We start from the raw sequence: 20,785 nt of genomic DNA, 5'->3' as shown, positions 1-20,785 counted from the left end.
TAAAAATATGCTGTAGGTGTAAAATACACATTGGATTTCAAAAGCGTAGTATGAAAGAAACATAAACTATCTCCTGAATAATTTTTATATTGCTTACATGTTAAAATAATAGTATTTTGGACATATTAGGTTAAACATATTATATTATTAAAATTAATTTTACCTGTTTCTTTTTACTTTTTTAAGTGTGGCTATGAGAAAATTTTAAATTACATATGTGGCTCACATTATATTTCCACTGCAGGGCACAGCTCCAAGGATAGTCCAGTCTTTTCCAAATCAGTTTGCAAGTTTTTGCTATGCAGAATTGAGAAAGGAAGAGAAAGGAACTGCAGAGATGGGAGGAACGAGAAGGGCAGAATGAAGAGCGGGGATGAACACAGGGCCTGGGTACTGGGGACAATTTCAGGGATTTGGTGGGTAAAAGTCTCTGTCAGCTGTAGATTAAGGAAGAGAGAAAAGGGAATTTAAGAAGTGTCCTTTGGGTTATGAATCAGATTCCCTTCAGTGTTTTTAGAAATTCACATCTCTAAAGATTGAAATGCAGGTTTAATTTCTTCTTGGCTCCTGGATTACCTTCTTTAATTAGGATTCTGGGAAATGGAGACTCCTGAGGGCCTCAGGATTTATTCGCTTTACTTTATTATTCTAAATATTCATTGAATTAGTCCACAAAGCTCTTTAGGACTTTTCTTTCCATCCCTTTACCCCATTATTTTGACCCTTCCAGCTGGGCGCCAGGGTAACAAAATGAGGGTAGGTTGCTCAGTGCTGGAAGTTCCCCTGTAGATTCCACCCCCCCCCCACCCCCCCCCCCCCCTACTATCTCCTGCCCAATTAGAATCACACTGTGTTCCTGAGGGATTGACCCGTAATGGTGGTCATGTACTACTGGAGGTCTCCTCCCACTGAGGCTTTCTTGCCCACTTGGCTCTTTCTTAAAGATGAAGAAGCTTTTGCTTCATGAGATGCCACTTTCCTACCATCCTCATGTGTAAATTATTCAGGCCTTCCCTTTACACTTCCTCTGAGGCAAATGGTCCTGGATACACACTGCTTCCTCCCATGAGGAAATCTACCTTCTGAAATGTGGGAACAAGTCTTCAGGATGAAGGCAGAAGGGACAGACAGCAGCCAAAGCCAACCCCTCTGACCAACTCCAAGAATGCCCCACTTCCTCAAGCTCTGGAGAAGTCTAGAGAAGCTGCAATCCTCAGGGATTAAATAAATTGCTCAAGGGCACACGGCCTTCCCGTCCTTCCATTGCCCCTTCCTTAGCTCTTCCTGTCCCCTTACCTTTTCTGGCTCTCTCCAACACGTGTCTCTTCCTCTACCCTCCCTTCCCCTTACAGAAAGAGCCTGTATCCTCTTTAGAACCATAGTGTGTATGCAGGGCCAATTTCTTCTCCTTGAGGGTATTGCATTTTAAGCCTTTTAACTGGCTGTGGAAAGAAAAACTGGTTAAGAAGAATTTCAATCTCCAGGATGTGGTTGGAAAGTCCAGAGTATTTTGAGAGATGGGAGCCCTTTCTCAGGGCTCTGAAAACAACACTTTAGTAAAATGCTTACTTTAATTGGATAAAATAGGTCTAGGGAGGAAGACAATTTCTCTACCCTCTAGGTCCTTCTGGATGGTGTAAGAGTTATTCTTTTTTAATTTAATTTAATTTTTAAAAAAATTTTTCCTCTCCAAAGCCCCAGTACATGGTTGTATATTTTGTTTGTCAGTTCTCATTTTTTTTGGTGAGGAAGATCGGCTCTGAGCTAACATCAATTGCCAACCTTCCTCTTTTTGCTGAGGAAGATTGTCCCTGAGCTAACATCTGTGCCCATCTTCTCCTATTTTTTGTGTGTGGGATCCCACCACAGCATGGCTTGATAAGCAGTGTGTAGGTCTATGCCTGGGATCTAAACTTGTGAACCCTGGGCCGCCAAAGGAGAGCCCACGAACTTAACTACTACACCACTGAGTTGGCCCCTCTTCTGGTTCTTCTATGTAAGCTGCTGCCACAGCATGGCTACCAACAGATGAATGGTATGGTTTTGTGCCTAGGAACTGAACCCAGGCCACTGAAGTGGAGCCTGCCAAACTTTAACCACCAGGCCATCAGGACTGACTCATAGTCTAAGAATTAAATTAACATGAGATGGAATAACAGGAGAAAACCAAAGTTTAATAACATGTATACATGCGAGAGGCCCAGGAAAACTGAGTAAATCACCAGAATAGCCAAAGCTGCCACCTTAAATACCATCTTCAGCTAAAGACAAAGGAGGACGTTGTGGGTAGTGGTTTGGGTCTTCAAAGGGGTGGAAGGCAATTTACATGGAGATGGAAAAGCGAACATTTGATAAACAAATGTTCGCTGGGCCATCTATAGACAATGTGACCCAAGAGACACATTTTACATCACATTACAGTTATCTTACGGTATTAGCTCCTTCCTGGAACAGGCCTTCTATCTTAAATTCTTTTAGGCAGTCAGGGGGAAGGTCAAAGTTTCTTTCAGTCTTTTGTTCTTAAAAATAATCAAGGCAAAAAGACACATTTGGGGGTGACCAATTCGGATCCCCCACATAGGCCTCTTAGGGAGTCTATTCTGAGGGATCCTTTGACTCATTTGCCACCACTGACCAAAGCGATGCTTTGAAAAGGAGCACAGAGCTGTGGCGGGGTGGATGCTGAGTACTCCTCATTCTGGTGGGCTGTTGTGTATATCCTAGCAGTAACCTACAAAAATGTCATTGTGCTCAAAGCATAAGACTTTCTAAGGATTTCTTTGCAAAATAACACAGAAGCCATCAGAGAAAAAGCTTGTGTAACAGCTTTCCAGTGCACAATCTTGCCAAGGCTGGGTCACTCAAGTGTCACCTCTAATGTCACCTCCTCAGGGATGCCTTTCCTGACTACTCAATCTGTGGTAGCAACTCCCCAGCCCCATTCGCTCTGCATAACACTACAGTGTGTCACTCTCTTCATTTTTACTGCTACCTTAAATTTTCTTGTTCACTAATTAATGGTCTTCCCCATGAGAACATAAACTCCCTCAGGGTAGGAATATCGTCTGTCTTGGGCTGTCTCTCCAATGCTTGGCATGTACTAAGTGATCCATGACTATTTGTTGAGCGACTGCCTGAATAAATGAGAGAGAATGAGCAGGGGAAGAATTTATCAAGCCTTGAGAGGAGAATCCTGCCCCTCTTTGCTCTTTAGGGGCCAGGGTAGCTGTGAACGCTCAGACAGTGATCAGAAATTGCAGAACATTTAACAAGGCCGCAAGCAGTTGAAGGCCTAGCAGGTGGGCCGCCCAGTATATCTAAAAGAGGAGGGCAGTGTGCTTTAACTGGAAACGATACTCCCCAGTATTTTCTTCCAAGCTGAGTGTGGCCCAAAAGGGTAGAATACCCTGGAAAGGTTCTTTCCAAAGGGATTAGAACAGAGTGAAGGAGAAGAGATTAATGTGAAGCTGATCACTCTGAACTTCAAAATGTATATACTGTACCTGGGAACACAGCCAGAGTGCAAGGGGCGGGTGTGGACTGCGAACCCTCAGGTACGAATCCTGGCTCATAGGGAAGTCATGTGGCCCAGGAACAATGTGACATTGTAGAAAATGAAATTAATGGGATCAGTAACGATGCAGACGTACCTAGATTTCAAGGAGGATTTGAGCCTCTTAGGAGGGTCATCCCAGATCCCTTTTCATCAAGATTTCAAACAGAAATGTATGTGGTCCTGTAGCACTCCACTGGGAAGGGCATAAACCTAGGTGAACCTGTGTGGAACAAATAGACAAGGCAGGTCAGTGGGGCTTCCCTCCCTTCAAGTGAATACCTGGAAGTGCCCAGTGGGGTGGGGGCGGAATGCACTGCCAGCGGGGCTCTGCTCCATTGAGGGAAGAGAATGCTGAGAAGGATGAGCGTGCCTTGAACTGACACGAGCTCTTTACTTCTCAAAACCGTTTCAGGTCTGTTGTCTCATTTTACTCCCATTTCAAACCTGTGAGGCTGGGAGGGCAGTTGCTGTTTTCAGGTCCATTTATAAACATGCAGACTTAGCACAGTAAGCGTGTGGCTTGTCTAGAGACAACTTGCATAAAACAGTAGGAGAACCAGTGCTCTCTCCACCAGGTTTCTAAAAATGTAGGCCCCCTGCTTCAGACTCATCTGAGGAGCGTGTTTAACAACCGGCCCCAGAAACCCTTAATCAGAGTATCTCTGGGGCGAGGTCCAGAAATCTGCACTTTTTGTTATTAATTCCAGGTGATTCCTATGCATGCTATGATTTCGCCTGGCACACAATCCTTAACTCTAAAACAATTTAGAATCCATTGATCCATTAGTTCAATTTTGACCTCGTGAGCTCATCTGCTCCTGCACTTTTTTTCTCCCTTTTTTCCCTTTGAACTGGAAACACAGGGAGTTCCTTAGAAGAGAGGGTTGTGTGGCTGTAAAGAAAGGAGTGAAGAAACGTTGATGGGGCTATTTGAAGCTCTGGTGAGGAGCACTTGTTAAAACAATCATAATTAACTTGCAGATTGTAAAACATGGCAGAGCCTGGGAATCTGCTCTTCAGTGGTTAAAGCAACACGTAACCCAACTAGCTGATCATGTGTTCCAGGACTCAAAAGAATTGACAAAGAGCTGTAGAGTCATCACCACGGGCAGAACCAAAGCTCCACTGGCAGGCTGGAAGGCTGTTGAAACAAGATATGCTGCAACAAGTTCTGGAGCAAAATAAAGCAAGCATTTTCAAACAGCCATTGGAAGCTGACAAAGTGGGCATGGGGGAGGATCTACCACAACATCCAAAGCAATTTAAGGGAATACCCGGGGCCAATGGAGAATGGATTCTTGGGAAGAGGGGAGCGGAATTTATAATCTTTTTTTTTTTTTTTTTTTGCTGAAGAAGATTCACCCTGAGCTAACATCCATGCCAATCTTCCTCTGTTTTGTATGTGGGTTGCCACCACTGACGAGTGGTGTAGGTCTGTGCCCAGGAACTGAACCTGGGCCGCCAAAGCAGAGCACACGGAGCTTAACCACTAGACCACAGGGCTGGCCCTTATAATCTATTTTTAATGTAAACTATTGTGAGTTTGTACAGTGAGTCACCAAGAATAGTGCCTTTACTTCTCTAGTAATCTTTTACATTTATAGAGCTCTTTATGGCTTAAAAGCTTCCACGTTATTGCTTTCATGTGATTCTACAGCACCTTAAAATTACAAAGCACTTTCACCATACTTCATTATTTACAATCTTTATCACTGCTCTGCAATATTTATCATGCCCATTTTGCAAGTGAGAAAATTTAGGTTCATAAAATTAAGGGATCTGCTGAAGATTACCCAACTCATTTGTGGAGAAGCTGGAACTCAGCTTCAGGGCTTTCCCATTTCCACATCTGCCTCGCTATTATGGATTTCTGCAAATAAAGAGGATGTAGCTCAGGCAGTCATTGCAGTGAGGCCTATGACCCAAGCTCCCATTGACGGAGGAGGCAGTAAAGCTGAGGCCTTGCCCCAGGTCACACGGTTATCACCAGAGCTGAGATACTGACTCCCCATCTCTGATCATCCAGTGCAGAGTTCATTCTACTTTGCCCTGCTTCCTCTCGTACGTAGTTTGTAAGCAGCTAGATATAAATCTCACATGTTAATTTGGAAACTTGGAATAAGAACTTTTAATAAGCTAGCCCCCTAAAGTATGGGAGCCTAACAGATTAAAAATTCATTAAATTGATTTAAAAGGGCATCTCTGGCCTTTTACATTTAGTGGCTTTAAAAGCTTGGAGATTTTGGCTTCTCACACCTTGATATTATAATCAATGTACTTGCCACAGTAAGCAGTGTAGAATATTTACTTTGAATAATGTCCAGATTTCTCTTGTTGGTGTAGATGGCTATAAGCTCCAGATAATGGCGAGATGGAAGGAGTAGTTTTATGTTAGACTTTGATAAAATGCAGACAATGATAGAAAGGAAAATTGAATTTAAAACATGATTTCTAAAATTACCAGTTACTAGAGGCTACATGAGGGCTAGCCCCAGGACGAAAGGCAAAAATGAGTGCACCTAGAAGGGATATGAACAGGTTTTTGTACATCTGTGTTTATGGTAGCATTATCACAACAGCCAAAACATGTAAGCAACCCAAGTGTTCATCCACAGATGAATGGACAAGCAAAATGTGTTATGTATATACAATGGAATAACATGCAGCCTTTAAAAGGAAGGAAATTTTAACACATGCTACAACATGGATGAAACTTAAAGATGTTACTGCCTGCAGACATAGGTTCCCTACCCACCATACAAGAGGTGCCAAATAAAAACTAGAACACCAGGCTTATGGCAAGGAAAGGGTTTTGATTTCAGATGACATCAGCCAGGAGATGAGAGTCCTCAAATTCATCTCGTCTCTTCTTGTCTCCCCAAAAGATGGGAGGTGAGGGGTTTTAAAGGTTGCAAGGAATGTTTCTACTTGGGAGGGGTGGGGGGCAGAGAGTTTGTGGCCTCACTGGTCAGAGCTTTCCCACCAGCCTGCCTTCCGCCTTGGGAGGCTGCTCACAGGGAGGAGGATGATAAGGGAATTTGCAAGTGGGTGACCTTGGCTGTTTGTCCCCATGGTGGATAGTGGTTTCTAGAGCCGGGAAGCCAGAGAGTAAGCAGGGAATGAGTGCTTTGGTTTTAACCCCATATATGCTGGGTTTACTGTGGGGGAACCGATATTGGGGCTGGTATCAAAGACATTAAGCTAAGTGAAATAAGCCAGTCACAAAAACACAAATATTGTATGATTCCTCTTATATAAGGTTCTTAGAGAAGTGAAATTCATAGACAGAAAGTAGAATGGTGGTTGCTAGGGGGGAGGGGATAATGGGAAGTTAGGGTTTAACAGGTGCAGAGTTTCAAAAAACTGAGTGTGCCTTGCTTTTTGGTTTCCTCCCTCAGACCGATGGGCAGTAGGGTTATATGTCCTTGGGACAACCCAGGAGTCCAGTTCAGGCTCCAGATTTTTTTCAAACTTTTCACTGAAAACAGCACTGCAAAGAAACAATAAGACAAATCCAGAAAGCGGGACATTCTATAAGACAGGTGGCCTGGCCTCTTCGAAAGTCAGTGCCCCTAAAAAAGAAAAGATGGGGAGGTTACTCTAGATTTAAAGAGACATAACCAAGCACAATGCACACATGAACTATGATTGGTTTCTTGTTGGGAAAAACAACCTAAAAGACATTTGGGGAACAACAGAAAATGTGTGAATATTGACTCACTGTTAGATAATATTTAAAAGTCACTGTCAGTTGTTTTAGATGTATTAATGGTATCGTAGTTACGCAGGAGAATCTCCTTATTGGAGGAGCTGCACACCGGAGTATTTAAGGCTGAAGTGTCATGACGCTTGCAACTTCCTTTCAAATGATTGAGGGGAAATATATACACACACAATAGCAAAGAAACTGCACAAATAACAGCAGAAAATGGCAAAGTCATAGACAAAGCATCATTGAATCTAAATGGTGTGTACAAAGGTGTTCGTTGTATTACTTTTTCAACATTTTTGTAAACTTAATGTTTATTATAAAATGTTTAAAATTGAGTACTCATAGATCGGTAAATATTAAATCTCCAGTTGATGCCTTCCGTGATCAAAACCACCATCACCACCAGTTACTGTGTTCATGGTGTACCAGGCACTTTGCAAAATCTTTACACACACTATTTCATTTAATTCTCAAACACTCTACAAAGAGGGTACTTTCATCAGTCTCACTTTCACAGATGAGTGCGCTGAGGTACAGAAATTCAGTAACTTCTCCAAGATTCTCAGCTAGCGAGTAGAGTCAGGATTCAGTCTGGCTGCAGGCTGGCTTTGCTCTTCAGAACTTCTGGAAGCACTGGAGACAGTTTCAGACATTGAGGCAAGGCTGTGATGAGAGGTGCTGGGACCAGAAAGCCTTTCAGATCCCCTCAAAGCATGGCCGTGAAGGGGATGTTTCAGCCACCCAGGGGCAGGGTCCACTTAGGCTGCAGAGGCCACACGTAAAAGTTTCTGTTACCAGGGTTCTTTGGTGATGCTGCCCATCCCCAGGAAAGGCGGAGCGTTTACAGCCATTATCTCATCATAGCCCCAGGCAAGCTGGGAGCAAGTGTAAATAATTGTTTTTAGTTGCAGCCACAGAGGGTTGCCTGAGGCTCCTGGCTCCGGGATGCACCTGGCTTTAGACAGCAACAACAATAACTACAACAGTTAACATTTACATAACACTCACCGTGTGCCAGGAACTCTTCTAAGAGCTTTAAATACACCGAGGAATCCCCAAACACCCCTCTGGAGTGGGTCTGTTATCCCCATTTTAGGCACAGGAAAACCAAGGCACAGAACGTGAGTTAAGTGCCCAGGTCACACTGATAGCAAGTGAAGGAACCTGATTCCCAGCCAGAGGGGACCGGAGAGCTGCCCAGTGGTTCTTGGCAGTCCTGGGGGGAACTTGGTCTTAGTGCTTGCCCGTGACAGGGTGAGTTTAACGAAGTCACCTCCACCCCTCACCCCAGGGGTACTCAAAGAGGCTGCTGCCCTCAGTGCCTCTGCCAGATACATGAACCTGTGTTCTGATTTCCTCCTTGTTCTAAACTCGGTCTTGTGGGTCTTTGTTTCCTACAAAACAGCAGTAACTCCCCGGGGTTTGATATCCGAGCTAATCATCCCACCTGGCTACCTGCCTAGGCTGTGGTGGCTCAGCCCTAACAAACCACAGGAAATTTGCAAGCTTGTCTTCAACAGAAAGAGGAGGCTTCCAGGTCAGCGGCACCTGAGACAGCCAACCAGAAAGCCAGCACTGGACCTGATTGTAAAGTGGGGCAGAACCAGGCCTGCCCACGGTCCCCACCCGTATTCTCCCACCTGCCACTGTGGCAGTGTCAGATGAACCCTGTACTCTAAGGTGCGGCAATACTTTGTCACCTCTCCCAAGGGGTGACAACATCTTGGATCCCTTAGAGACAGCAATATCCCACCCAAAGGAGTGACTCTCCAGTGACAGAATTTCAGGCATGATAATAGAATGAGGTTTATTTTCCTTCCTGCTATAGGAAAAAAAATTTTCTGTTCCTCTTCACTGGCCACCAAGCCCCACAAATCAGCTAAGGCTTTGTGTTCAGTGGCTCCTGGTTTTGTCTTGTGGGGGTGCCCGGGAGGTCATGGGGGGAGCCCTTAGCTAATGGCTTCTCTACAATTCAGGGATCAGGCACAAGAAGGAATTAAGCTAAAGGTGCCCCAGAGGATGGGGTGGGGATGGGTGGAGAGAAGGTGGGTCTTCCTGGATCAGGGAGAGCATCGAATCCTACAATCAGGGAGGACAATAAAGGGGAGGCACCCTTAAATGGTGGAGAGCTGTGCCTCTTCTGTTCAGGGCACAGCCCTAGAGGTTGTAGGGCCCTGGGAAGCAGCTGGAGCCTGGCAGCTGGGCCTCCAGAATGTAGAAAGGTCTTAGTGGCAGCAATCTGGTGAGACGAGGAGGATACTCTAAGCTGTTTATGTGTCTATTGACAAATAGAAATGGCAAGCAATAGGATATATTGGAGAATATGAGGAAGCCATTTGGTGTAAACCTAATTCGGCCTGACCTTGTCTTTCCAAAAGGGCCTGACCGTGGCCGTTGAGCATGCATTGTATATCTGCTTTAGACATTCCCTATGGCAAAGGCCCTTGAGATAAAGGTGCAACTTCCCTCTCCCTCCCAACGTTGGCATTTCCTAAAGGATTAAGCACCTTTCCTTGGGCTAGGAACTGATTGCTGCCCTCACCTGTGACCACCCAGCTCGAGACAACAGACTTGCTTCCTGCTGCATCCGCCGAGATAGCAGACCCACTACCTGCTGTGTCCATCAAACACTGTGCTGACAGAGCAGTCTCATGACTATTGTGGGAGGGACATTTCAATCGTGTGAAACATCCCGTTTGGGGATATATAACCACTCTGTATACCTCACTTCTTTGGTGCCCTTTCTTCCTTCGGGAAGAAACGCCACAGGCCATGGTCCTCAGATTTTAGCTCAGAATAAACTCTCCCAAATTTTCATTTATAGATTGGTTATGGATTATTTTCGTCAACACTATATACATGGAAATGAGCAAAGATTAATTATCTCTAGCAAAGAATGGGGGATGATGCCCCAGATTATGGAAGATCTAAAGTTTCCTCAAAGCTCCTTCCATCATCCTCCCACCCCAAACTTGGCACATAACTAACACTTCAGGGACAATCTCCAATTCTATGACCTTGAAAACATGGACAAGGGCCCCCTATGCAGAACCTGCAAGCAAAGTAGACATGGCTGGAAAACTTTTAGTCCAATAGCTGCATCTCACAACAAGTGAAGCAATATTAATAATGGTGGCTATTTTATTGACTATCTCAGACCCCTGTCCCATTTTTCTGTTACCAAGTAGGCCCCTGGATTCTAGTACTGCCCAGTGGAGGGGAAGAGGGAATTTCAATAATAATTAATATCAAACATCCCAGCAGCCAGGCTAAGGTGGGGCTCAGAACTTGATTTCAGTTGATTTGGAAAAAACAAAGAGATGTGCATTTCCTTCCTCCTTGATGAAGTGCAGCAAATTCATACCTGTTATTTAGGCCTCAGTGGGAGGGGAGTGGTGGGGGAGGGGAGTGGTTAGACCCACCCTCAAATCACCAGGCAGCTGGAGAAGCTGCCAGGCTCTGCCCTCCTCCATTTGCCTTTAGTTGGCAAAAAAGGCAAATTCGCCCCATCCTCCTGAGCCAGAGTTTGCAATGCAGAGTCTGCAAGAATGTTTGCTTGGAGAGCCGCAGTTTTTTATCTCAGCAGGTGTAACTCCATCACATGATTGTCTTGGATCTGCTTTGCTCTGCGCTTGCCCAAGCTTGCCAATTCAGACAAGACCGCTGAGAAATAAATAGTCCTTTTCTGTGTCGTCCCAGAAAGCACTGGGCATCCCTTTACATAGAATATAATGAGCATTTCCTCACTTCCTGAGTTAGAGAGGGCCTCTCTCCCTGCCCTGAGGCCTATAAGCTCAACTTCCTCTTTGCAGGCAACTCACTGGCCTCTTCTGGGAAACCAGCCTGATCCTGTGGCCTCCTCTTGCCCCCTCCTAAGCTTTATAGGTCACCAGACCAATCAAAGAAAGAAGAGTTCAAGGAGAGGCAGAAGGCCCACCCCAGGGCCTCTGTAGGGACACAGCCACAAGAGCCCTGCTGCCTTGGAAACTTCCAGTACAACCTGGCTATCTCTAGCCCCAAGGGTTATTTCCATTGCAATTTAAGGTTACCTTAAGCAGGTAACTTTCACTTTCTAGAACTGGTGACAAGGAAACCAACAGAAGGGGCCTGCCAGCCCAAGTACCTAAGGTTCAGCCAGTCAGCCCAGGAGGAGGGAAGGTGGCTCCTTGTCAATGGTGGCTGCCTGCCCATCCATACCTAAAAGGCTTTTGGGGTCCTGTGAAGCCAGGTCAGGGGCTAACCTTCCTCTTTCGGGCCACAGATGTTCGCTCTGGATGTTTGTTCAGGACTAAGCTGGCTAGGGAGCCTCTGGGATTCTCAGCAGCCCTGGTCGGGACCAAGAGAAATTAGATACTGTGGTTGAATTCCAGGGACTCCTTGGGAGTGGGGTCAGACTCCATGGGGACCTAATTTTCACCTGCTCCAAGTTCTCTTCAAAGTGTTTTTAATTTAACAAGCTCTTGTATGAACATCGTCACAGCAAAACAAGTTTTAAAACTCTGAACACTCTTTCTAACCAATTGTTCTCATTCGTCTTTCCTCCATGCTGTCCTTGGCCCTGTCCTTGTCCGCATGCAAACATACTTTGCGCAGAGTTGTTTTCTTAATATAGGTAACTGTTCTCACTTTTCCAACAAGATAACTGCTACTGCTCAGCCTTTCATTTTGTAGCTCAATGGTTCTGAAGGCTGGCTATGCGTCATTTGGAGTGCTTGTTCAAAGTTCAGATTTCTGGGCCCCTTCTTGAGTAGACTTGATTCTGTAAGTCCAGGGGAGGGGCATAGGATTCTGCTCCCCTGCCCCATACAAGACCATAATGTTAATGAGAATATTTCTTGTAAGCAGGCTACAGGGTAATAGAAACAAGATGATAGAGAAAGAAATCACTTAACTGTCTTCTTCAGTGCTTGTGAAGATACACACAGCCTCTCTAGGCCCCTAGCTGTCTCTGATGATGTTGGATTTTCTCCATTTGCCCCTCATGTCCCACTTGCCACCCTTCTCCACCTGCTCTTTCCCCAGAGGCTGAGCCACAGGGACTGCATCAGTGGGCTCTCTTTGCCCTCCAGCCTCTGGGAGGGTTGGCCAATGAGGTTGGCATAGTTATTTCTCTGGTTCCCTCCTGCCAGGTGGCCCTTGGCCCTTGCCATCAGCCTTCCTTCTAGGGTCCCTTAACTGGTTCCACTCCCCGGCCCTTTCAGGCCTAGTGGCGGTAGTGGCTCCTACACTTACCAGCCAAGAGCAGAGCATCATCTCTTTTTCTTTGTTTAAGCCCAGCCCATGCTTTGCAAATAGTGCTTTTATTACCTTGTTCTCAAATGACTCAATAGAAGGCTATTTTTTGCCAGGACCCTGACTGATGTAACCTTTAGAACATTTTGCTTTTATTACTAAGTTAATATGGGGGCATTTTTAACTTAATTTTGCCCTTTCCTGAGCATCTGCAAGTGGGATTTTATTTTCCTATAGTAAAAAATTTCCCTTAGTAAATCTAATGTATCTTTTTAAAAATTTAAAATATATAAAATAATTTTTGGCTTGTTTTAAAAGGGAGATCCTTACTATAGTTGCTTTCAAGAGATAATTTTGTGTAAATATGAAAAAAATTCTGGTAAATTCTGTGTTTTGAACAAATACTGCCTGGTGGTTCTGATGTCTGTTGGTTTAAGAAGTATGGGGTAAGTGGGCTCTTTGAGCTCCTTACAAGGCAGCCTCTTAACACATCAGCATCTCCTCCAAAGTGCCAGGATGTCCCTCCTTTAGGGCCCATAGCAATGAGTTTGAGATAAAACAATTTTATGTAAAAGAACAATCTGATATCTGGATTTTGGAGAGACTGTCCTTAATGTCTGCTTTCGAAGTCCACGAAGGCTGTGCACGCAAATTTTTTTTTTTTTTTTTTTGTCTTGTACTCAAAGCTTTTCCTAGAACACACATAGAAATATTCCCTATTTTTAAAATGGCTGATTTGTCCCTCAAGCTCAGCAACAGCTCCTTGTGAAGCTCTTAATCCTTGCACGTCTGGAATGAGAATATCCCACAGTGCTTTGGCAGATGGAGCCATGCCCAACAGAAGCCTTATCCTGGCTCTGCATCTTCTTTCCCAGCACAAGCACCTGACTCAAGCTCAGAAGGTGGAGAAGGTACTGGAACGTCCTTTTGCCCTAGTCCACCAATCCCAACTTCAGTCCCACCCCTTATTCTTCCCTCTAATCTAAACGGATCGTTTCCCAAATTTGATCCCTTTAAAGATATTCAATAGGAGGTTGATTACGAACATGGCATGCTCATTATTGTTCTGAGCTGCTCATCAGAAGCTGTTGCTAAGGACTGCTCAGGACTACACTCTGTTCCTGTCCACTCCCACGCCCTAGAAGGGTCTCACATGAATTAGGCCAGGACAAGTTCCAGCAGATAGGAACTATAGGAAAATCTGGAACAGAAGCAAAAAGTGACCTCAGCAATCCAGTCTCCTTTACCTTGCCGTGTGCCCTGCTTTCCTCAACAACTTCAGAGTGGCCACTTCTTGACAGCTTCCCTTAGCCTTGTCTTTGATTTTCCGACACTTGTCTGCATGAACTTACATCATCTCTGCTTGAGGCTCCAATTGCTGGTTGTCAGGCTGCTCTGGCTTCTGTCCTCGAAGCTTCCCCAGTGAGCTCCGAGCAGTGAGCTGCTCCCTTGCCAACTCAAGCCTGTCCTAACCCTTTTTCTGATGAGAGGCAGGTCCCACCTGACTGTCAGCTTCATCTGACACAGAATAATGAACAACCAGAGCCATTTACATCCCAGTGAGCAGTAGTAGTCATCATGAAAAGCTTTGAGCCAGGTGATGATATAATCAGCGATTTGTTTAGGAAATATATATTTTTAAAAATTGGCGGGGCCGGCCTGGTGGCACAGCGGTTAAGTTCACACATTCTGCTTCTTGGCAGCCCGGGGCTCACCGGTTTGGATCCCAGGTGTGGACATGGCACTGCTTGGCAAAAGCCATGCTGTGGTTGGTGTCCCACATATAAAGTAGAGGAAGATGGGCATGGATGTTAGCTCAGGGCCAGTCTTCCTCAGCAAAAAGAGGAGGATTGGCAGTAGCTAGCTCAGGGCTAATCTTCCTCAAAAAAAATAAATAAATAAAAAATAAAAACTGGCTATAGTGAAATACAGACTTACCCCCAGGGTCTGCAAGAGGCCCAGGGCATGAGTACAAATTGAGGCCCACATGTCACATATCTAAAAGCTATAAATCAAAGTAACAAATTATTAAATAAAACATATTCCTTCCCCTTACACTGATAAATAAACCTTCATAGCAACATGGAAGGTCAGGTTCAAAAATAGAATTCCTGAATTTCTCCGAGTTCCATGATGGGACATGGTAGAATGAGGGAAAGCAGGCCCCTGGCCCACCCCTACTTCTCTTCTCAGCTCACTCAGCTCAGGCTCTGTCCTACACGACGAAGGGGACTTGAGTACATTTACATGGACATGTCCAAGCTCCACACACAATCCCACTCCCACCTCGCCATACCCCTCTCTAACAAACAACTACCCCTTGGGCACTTTTCAGGTCCAGGAATAAGTACTTTAATGGTGTGGTCTGTAAAGATGGATGGACCTGGAGAAAAGGCTGGCCCGGGCCCAGAAAATAGGCTGTACAAAGGTAACAGGGGCTTTGGATGGGAATGGCCCATTGATGTACCCCATGGAGAGGTACGGCCAAGGTGGGCCAGAGGGGGGACCCTCTGAAGAAGGGGACCCAACACAGAGGGCATAGTTGCAAAATAAAGTAGCTTGGATGAAGGATACAACCAACAGTGAGGAAATCACTAAAAGGGTCATGAAGGCCTCAGGTAAGATGGTGGCCCAGGAAAGGAGAGGATGGGAGAGAGAGATATCCAGGAAGCAGAATGTGAGCAGACATATAGAGAGGCAGAGACCAGTGCCTCAGCGGACTCTGCCTGGATTCTTGGGAGCCTACTAGGTCGTGGGTTCAGCCCCAGCTGAGACCCACTCTCACTTCTGCATTGGGCTCTGTAGACACCTTATAATGTAACCCTCTCTTTGCCTAAGCTAGTTACTGTGACTTGGAAACAAAAGTCTCAACTAAAATACTACTTAGTTGTGCGCAAAGGAAACCAAAGTTTGCCCAGAAGGAGAGAAGGTGGAGAAAGAAAAGGGCGAAAGACAGAGGCTTGGGAAAGTCATACACTTAGGATGTAGAAAAAAGGAAAAAGAGCCAGAGAATGAGTTATCAAAGAAGCAGGGCGAGAGCTAGCTCACTAGGGTGAGCATTTAAAAAAGAGGGGCTTGTCAGTTGGAAGATGAGGCCTGAGAAAAGGTCACTGGACTTGGTGACTTCAAGGTCACTGGTGACCTTCAAGAAAGCACAACTAGAAACAAATGTTGGCAGATGGACACACCCCTCTGTTCTGGGGAAGTTGACCGAGCTTCAGCTGTTCACACGTGGCTGAGGTCTTTCTCTTTTTCCTCGTATTGGGTATTGGCAGTGGGTATGATGCCCCTGCCTATTTCCACACTCCTTCCACTGGGCATGCTGGTGAACCCTGGCACCCTCGGGGCCAAGGTTGGTTTGAAATGCGTCAGAGAACAGGGAGTAAGGTGCCAAGATCCCAGATGGGACTCCTTAAGAACAGAACCTTTGGAAAAAACCAAGCAAACAAACAAGCAAAGAACCACCAGGTTCTTGGGGATCTCCAGTCTTCATGTAAAACTCTTGGAATTCCCTCTTCCTCTTGTTCTGTGTTGCCTTGGCATAGTTAAGGACAAATCCCAGCCCAGGGACCAGCCTCCTCTTCTCCGGCTGCTGACCAAGCAAACCAACTTTCCATCTTCCCTATCTTGTCTCAAGAGGTGTGTGTGTGTGTGTGTGTTTTGGGGTGGGAGGAAGGAGGATCCCCTACAGAATCTTTCTCCCAAGTCTTAACAATTCAGGGGTAACAACAAACAAGTAAAAATAACTTTTTATTTAAGGAAGTACTTCAATGGCTTCCTGTTAATACAGCTGATGACGGGAGAACCCGGGCTGTGCAGCCTGCAGAGATCTCCAGGGAGGCAGATTGCTTATAGCTGGAGGAAACAAACAGGCAGGGCAGCCTGTGCCCAACTTGTCCAGTGTGACTATTGCTCAGAGACAGTCACAGAAGAGAGAATTTTGGATATGTGAGGAATGGCCTTCAAGATAGACCAAGCATTCAGATTGGCTTCCTCTCCTTAGAGTTCCCTCCCTAGCCTACCCTGACCCCATCCCACTCCACCCCCACCTCACCCCTCAACCACAGTTTCCAACCTGAGCCATCTCCAGGCTGGCTGACTCCCACCACACCTCCTGCAAGCGGTGAAGGGAGGGCCGAGTCCAATGCCCAGTCCTTCCTCCAAAGATTACGAAAAGAGAACATCGTCAGCAACTCTCCCATCCTGACTCAGCAGTGTGCACTGTCAGCACCTCCGAATAGTGTGCTCCTCAGAGAAATAAAAAATAACCACTCTTTGGAGAAATGAAAGAGACCTGACCTTTTCCCATTGATTCCCCCCCCCTTTTTTTGATTCAAATATCTGCAGCCCCTGGGTGTTCAGATCCCTTCTTAATTTTCTCTGTGGGGCCATTCCTTAAGGTCTTTCTCCCTTCTCAGGAGACAGAAATTTCTTAGTGCAAGGGCTGTTTGCTTTTCTGCTCCGAGGAACTTGAGGGGGTTTACCAAACAACACAACATTTTCACATATTTCACTCAATTGTCTTAATTGCCTTGTGGAACAAGTATTGTTGTTATCTCCATCTCACAAGAGAGAAACAGATGTTCTGAAAGGTCCAGTGACTCACCCAAGGGTGCTGAGATCATAAGTCATGGAGCCTAGCACTGAGCTTCTGCCTCGACTCTGAAGTCTGTGCCAGGCTAACAACCAAAGGCTGCGGGGCTGGTGCGGGGCGGGAAGCGGGTATGGGATGCAGAATCCCAAAGCTTTGTCTTTCCCTCCTTTTGGGAAGCCCAGACACTAGGAGTAGAAAAACACATACTTCAAAGAGAAAAGGAAAGAGAATATACTGACCCTTAGAGCAATGGCTTTAAACTCTTTTGATCATCACCCATAATAAAGAACATTTTATATCTTGACCCAGGACATCACATAAATCTATCCATCCATCTCTCTCTCTCTCTCTCTCTCAGCCAAAAGCTTTACCTAGAGTAATACGCTCTGATATATTTTGTTCTACTCTACTATATTCTTTTTTTCCTTTTAATGATGGTTTCGACCCACAAAATTGATTTCATTACCCGCGAACAGATCTTGACCCGCAGTTTGAAAAATGCTGCCTTAGAGCATAGATTTGGCATTTAGAGACAAGCTATCATACTACTCTCATATAAAGAGGCAACTGAGGCAGTGTGTAACACATAATGTGTGTTCAGGAAATACTTGTCAAACTTCTGGACTTTTAAGGAACCAATAATCCACAAGTTAAACAATTTGTTCTGGAAACTCTCCAGTTTGCTTTATGTGGAAAAGATAATCCTAATTCCAATTCTCAACAAACAAACCATTCACAAATACAAAACCATAAGTTGATCTCTGCTGTGAATCTAGACTTGAAACTCAAAATACTGGCAAATGGATTTCATTTAACAAGCATGAGTTCAATGTCTGTGCTGTACTGTGCACTGTCCTAGGGGCTGGAGATGCAGAAACAAGCCAAACCTAGTGCCTGCTGTCAAGGAGCTGGGCTGTGGTGGGAGACAGAGAAGGGAAGCCGGAGTTACCATGCAGCGGGATGAGGGTGGCACAGGCTGCCACGGGAATGGAGGGGAGTTACCAACCCACCCTAGAGGAGATAAGGATGGTTTCCTCGGAGCCACCCTGAGCCTATACCTGAAAGACAAATAGTAGCAGACAAAGTGTAAACAGAGGAGGAGTCTATCAGGCAAAAAGAATAACGTGTACAAGGTTGTGGCAGTTGCACTTGACTGTCTTGCTACAGCCAATCCACGTTTCTTGTTGGCAGTGCTCCAATTATCTGTTATGGGGGTAGAGGAGGTGTCCACTGCTACTCCATATAATTCAGGAGAAAATCCTGATTAACATGAGCCACTTATGATGGTGCCAGGCTCCTTGCCAGTTATTGGTTTAGGAACAGGCATAAAACACAGGTCTGGTTAGATTCAAAGAGTGAGATTCAAAGGCATACCTTCTGGGAGGGGACTTTAGGAAAACTTTCCCTGTTCTTAAAAAGACACTCATGTTAAGAAAGAGCCCTTCCTCTTCTACTGGATGCTGAATTGTCTCAATGGGATGCCTGGCTGTGATGCAGCCATCTTGTGACCATGAGGTAATCTAGTTGGAGGGTGGCAATCAGAAAGATGGAAAGAACAGGGACCTCAGTGACCTTACTGAGTAGCTGAATTAAACAACCCTAACCTATCTCAGGACATGATGTCATGTAAGATAAACATTTTCCTTATTGTTAAAGTCGGTGGAGTCAGGGTTTTAGATTACTTGCAGTCAAAATGAACCTAAACTGATGCAAAAGCTACGGAGATATAAAAGGCATATTCTAGGTTCTGCAATGCAAGAATTGGGATGCAAAGGCCAGACCGTACTATGCTACAAACTTCAGCTTCGAAATGAGATACAAATGATTGTTAAACATATGAAAAACTCAACCCCACTCTTAAAGAGAAAAGCACTTTGAAACTATGAGATGCCATTTTTCCTTTCCATATTGACAAAGATCAAAAGCTTGATAATATCCATTGTTGCCAAGGGGAAACCAACATATACCCATTTGTTGCTGATGGGATTATAAATGGTATAAATCTATGGAAGGCAATTCAGCAATAACTTTCAAAACTAAAAATACACTTTCCCAACAAATCTACATCTAACTATTTATCCTCTAGATACACTTGCATGTACATAAAATGACAGGTACAATGATACTAGTTACAGCATTGTTTGCAAATGCAAATTGGCTAAAAAACCCAATTGCCCATTAGTAGGGGGCCAGCTAATAAATCACATTACATTCATATAGAATCATACGCAGCCACTAAAAAGTATGAAACAATTCTATATACAGATATGAAAATACAGTGGATAAATATTGTTAAGTGAGAAAAGCAATATGCAGAATAGTACAGAAGGGAACACTGCTATTTGTTTCCGGGGAGGGACTGGGGGGATATCTGAAAGTGCATAAACCATGTCTGGAATCACAAACAAGAAACTGATAACATCAGTTGCTCTAAGGAGGGGAGTTAAGTGGATGGAAGTCAGAAGAAGAATGAAGACTGACTCTCACTGTCTATCTCTTTGTATCATCTGAATTTTGTGCCATCTGCATATATTGGCTATTCAAAATGACTCATTAATAGAAGAATGAGTTAATCCCAATAATAAAAAATACCTTAATTGAAGAATATTACAAGATATTAAGCTAGAAATATTTTATCATTTCTATAAATGCAAAAGAGTACTAAAATTTCAGTATTCATTCATTTAAAAATGTTAATAGAGGTAGAATGAGTTTTCTTCACATAATAAAGAGTACCAAATACTCTTTTATTAAATTATATTAAATGGTGATTTTGAAGAAGCTATTGTCAATTCTTAAAGATCATAATAAGATATCTCCCAAGAAACTGGAAATAAAGTTGATCCCAATATTGAGGTAGTAAGAGCCCGAGATCACAAACGTGATTAGTTATATATAGGGGTAAATCTAGAGATTATAGATTTGTGACTGAAGAGATTGGGAAGGGCCAGAATTTGAGACCAGGTGCTCTGGGAGTAATTTCAGGGAGGCAGGAGAAAATGCAACAGTAGTGCAGTAAACAGAAGCTTGCACTTTAGGTGGAAGAGGCCCAGTATACATGAGGGAATTGGTAAGCCAGGCAAATACACCAGTGTCCCCTAAACGCAGCTAAGGGGAAGGAATCTCTTTGCTAAGCGGACTCCCACATACACTTCCAGCCTTAGAGGGTTGTAACCTGTGGTAGCTGAGAGACACTTGAGGCTCACTCCTCGGCCTGATTCCATGCTTCCTGAGCATCACCTGACAATGTGTCTGCCCCTGAGTCCAACCTAAGGAGAGAAAATGTGATGGTCATGCTGATGTGAGCATTTTGATCCACTCAAAGATTGTATTTTATTTGTGAATTGCTAAACCTCAATGTCCCATTCCAGCTCCAGAGCATCCCCCAGCTCCCACCCCACCCCACCCCACCCCACCCCACCCCCAAGATCAGCTAAGGTCTTGGTTACAACTGCACTTGAGTTCAGCTTGTTATAGGTGTGTCATCTGTGAAAACCTTCTGCAGACAACTCCATCTCAAAGTCTTCTGTGGAACCCAATCTAAGATACTTTGTGTGTACATAAGCAAACATACACACATATATACATACATGTCTTAACAAAGGAAGCTACAAAACCTTTACGTTGTCTGAAAAGATGCGAATGAATGGAAAAATAAATGTTCCAGGATGGGAAGCCTAAATATGACAAA

General features: G+C 44.6%; 1 long non-coding RNA gene across 3 annotated transcripts in view; it reads right to left on the bottom strand.

Moving 5' to 3' along the window:
- LOC103550212 (uncharacterized) overlaps nt 1-20,785 on the bottom strand; it is a 107,912-nt gene that overhangs the window by 5,822 nt on the left and 81,305 nt on the right. For 2 of the 3 annotated variants that reach the window (XR_011532961.1, XR_011532962.1), the window contains one exon: nt 3,651-3,776. This is a non-coding gene — a long non-coding RNA (uncharacterized lncRNA). Of the gene's footprint in view, nt 1-3,650; nt 3,777-7,777; nt 7,911-20,785 lie in introns of those variants that run through there. The other variant, XR_544709.2, reaches the window with a different exon arrangement.

This window comes from Equus przewalskii, chromosome 25 (assembly GCF_037783145.1).
Source record: "Equus przewalskii isolate Varuska chromosome 25, EquPr2, whole genome shotgun sequence".
Taxonomy (NCBI): Eukaryota; Metazoa; Chordata; class Mammalia; order Perissodactyla; family Equidae; genus Equus; species Equus przewalskii.
The sequence above is the reverse complement of the archived record's forward strand: the minus strand, read 5'-3'. Positions and strand labels throughout refer to the sequence as shown.